General features: G+C 37.6%; 1 pseudogene; it reads left to right on the plus strand.

The window, feature by feature from the left end:
* Nucleotides 1–1,886: 1,886 nt before the first annotated feature.
* Nucleotides 1,887–2,822, plus strand: LOC146399413 (olfactory receptor 4P4-like; annotated as a pseudogene).
* Nucleotides 2,823–3,423: the final 601 nt, after the last annotated feature.

The following is a 3,423-nucleotide window of genomic DNA, read 5'->3' on the forward strand; positions in this document are numbered from 1 at the left end:
TTAATAATACTTCAGAGTCAAGTATATATAAAACAATTTCATGAACAGGCACAAAAATACACATATACATGTACACACACAGTATAACATATTGTAATTCCACATTCTTGTCACTTGGCATTACTCTTTTACTTATTCCAGGAGGTATGCTGGTAACTGTAAGTTATATGCAGATGCTTTTGGTCAGTTTGAGCAAATTTATTTCTTTCCTTCATTTGCCAAAGTCTTTTTTTTAGATAAATCTAAATCAAAATTTATCAGTGGAAGAAAGTAGCCTCTTGGAGTTCCCATTGTGTCGCAGTGGTTAACGAATCTGACTAGGAACCACGAGGTTGCGGGTTCGGTCCCTGGCCTTGCTCACTGGGTTAAGGATACAGCGTTGGTGTGAGCTGTGGTGTAGGTCGCAGACTTGGCTCAGATCCTGCATTGCTGTGGCTCTGGTGTAGGGCAGTGATTACAACTCCAATTAGACCCCTAGCCTGGGAACCTCCTCTGCTGTGGGAGTGGCCCTAGAAACGGCAAAAAGACAAAAAAAAAAAAAAAAAAAAAAAAAGATAGAGAAGAAAGTAGCCTCTTCAGTAAATGGGGCTGAGAAAACTGGAAAGCTATGTGTAGAAGAATGAAAGTAGAACACTGACACCATAAACAAAAATAAACTCAAAATGGATTAAAGACCTAAATATAAGGCCAGATGCTATAAAATTCCTAGAGGAATACATAGGCAGAATACTCTTTGACATAAAATCAAGCAACATCTTGTTTGATCCACCTCCTCGTATAATGACAATAAGGACACAAATAAACCAATGGGACCTAATCAAACCAAAAGCTTTTGCACAGCAAAGGAAACCATTAAAAAAAAAAAGAAGAAAAGATGACTGCAGAACAGGAGTAAATATTTGCCAGTGATGCAACAGACAAGGGCCTGATCTCCAAAATATACAAACAACTCATGCATTCAACAACAGCAAAAAACAACCAACCCAAGTGAAAAATGGGCAGAAGACCTAAATAGACATTTCTCCAAAGAAGAGATATGGATGGCCAACCGGCATATGAAAAGAATGCTCAATGTCACTATTTATTAGAGAAAAGCAAACAAAACTCCACTGAGATACCATCTCACACCAGTCAGAATGGCCATCATTGATAAGACAACATACAATAAATGCTGAAGAGGGTGTAGAGAAAAAGGTACCCTCCTCTACTGTTGGTAGGAAGGTAAATTGGTACAACCATTAAGGAAAACAGTATGGAGGTACCTCAGGAAACTAAATGTAGAACCATCATATGATCCAGCAATCCCACTGCTGGACCTATATCCAGACAAAATTTTCCTTGAAAAAGAAACATGCACCCATGTTTTCATAGAAGCACTATTCACAATAGCCAAGACAGGGGCTTGACGTTTCACAGGCAGTTAACAGCAGAAGGGTATGAGACCCCATATTCTTTATAGAGATGGAAACAAGCGGTAGTACTTTTGGCTCTTAGATGAGGTAGCATAATTGTGCAAAGCATAGAAAATGGCATCAAATACAAGTTCATATCTTAGGTTGCTACTTAATGTTTTAGTGATTTCGTGGAATTAACTTTTTCTACTTCCTCCCATGTAAAATGAGTATCAAAAAATAAGTATTCATGCAAAAGAGTTACAGAAGTTCCAGACCTAAAATATACTCTCCCTAAATTTCACTTGAAATATAATACTGTTACTGTAAAAAAGATTTAAAAAAATAAGTATGAAGTAAATCTTGTATAATCTACATCTTTTTAAATGTATAAATACTCTGAAACTTCAAAAGTTCTATTAAAGATGTATTATGTTCAGTGTAATTTCAGACAAATTAAATTTCTGTTGTTTATGCTGGACACACCCCACCCTCATGGAAAATCAGAGCAATGTCACAAAATTTGTATTTATGAGGCTGTGGGGACATAAGCAAACAGAGCTACTGTTTCTTTTCTTGTTCCTGATATGTTACCTGACAGTCTTGATGTGAAACTACATCTTTTTAATGGGAAACAGCCTAATCTTACAATCACTAGCAGCCATCTACTCCAACAACCAATGTACTACTTTCTCTGACACCTTCCCTCATAGACCGCTTCTACACTTCTATCGTGGTCCCCAGGCTAATCAGGGACTTAGCTGCAAAAAGAAAAAATATTTCTTATAGCAATGACATTACCCAGCTCTTCGGTGCCCACTTGATGGCAGGTGTGTAAATACTCATCTTGGTATCCTTGGCTTTGACCACTGTGTTGCAATTGTCAAGCCCCTGCAGTACATGGTCATCATGAACCGGCAGAGGTGCATTGTGTTGGTTATCATGGCCTAAGGTGTGTGTTTTGGGTGCTCTATTTTTCTACTGGTGGTGATACTCAGTTTACCTTTCCATGGTCCTAATCAGATAGATCCCTACCTAGGTGATGTGAAGCCACTTTTGAAACTGGTATGCAGCAGTATTCATATTGTGAATATCTTAATGATTGCAAATTCAGGGGTGGTGGTGGTGGTTGTTTTTCCTGCACTAGTAGTTTCTTATATAACCATGTTATATAGTCTTAGAACACATTCCTCTCTGGGGTGGCAGAAAGCCCTCTAAACATGCAGTTTTCACATAATGGTTGTGGTTTTATTCTTTGTTCCTGGTATCCACATTTATGTGCTACCTGCTGGGAAAGAAAACAAGGATAAGGAAATCTCCATGATTTCCACTATGATTTCCCCTGTGCTGAATCCTCTCATCTATACTCTGAGAAATGAGGAGATGAAAATTGCCATGAAGAAGGTGTGGTCTAAAATAGCACACTCATAATTGAAGTATATAAGATGGTATTCATTGCACCTCTGATTGGTGTCTCCAGGGAATTTATTGTTTGAGATAGAAAATATGTATGCTTTTTTGGGGAAGTTGGACCAAAGAAACAAATCACTGTTATTCAGATTGCAGTTTGCACTTTGAAGTTTCCAACTAGGTTCTGGGTGTGATCCCATGGCTCTAAGGCATACAAAAATGTCCTTCTAAAGCACATTTCTGATCATATCAGAACACTCTCCGAAAATTGCTATGGAACCCTATTTTGCTTGAGATAAAATCCAACCTTCTGAATTGTTTATCAAATATCGTCCTAAATTGGTCCAAGTTGAATTTACTCATTGTAAAAGTCACAGGATTGGTATAAATTATTACACAGCACTTGCATAAATTACTGTAGTAGGCTTTGTGGTCAGGGAGACCTAGGTGACTACTGACTCTGAGTATTGGCAATTTGCTTTATTGATATGCATCTTTATTTCAAATATCTATGATATGAGTAACATTTGTTTTCCATAAAGAAGTAATATTCCTTTATCTAACACATATGAAGTTTTAGCAGGGCAGATGACAAACTGGAGACTCATGGTTGGTATTTTTG

Source organism: Sus scrofa, chromosome 10 (genome assembly GCF_054392235.1).
Source record: "Sus scrofa isolate SSC_HxYL_T2T_F1_AM1 chromosome 10, Sscrofa_HxYL_maternal_Yorkshire_Landrace_v2.0, whole genome shotgun sequence".
NCBI lineage: Eukaryota > Metazoa > Chordata > Mammalia > Artiodactyla > Suidae > Sus > Sus scrofa.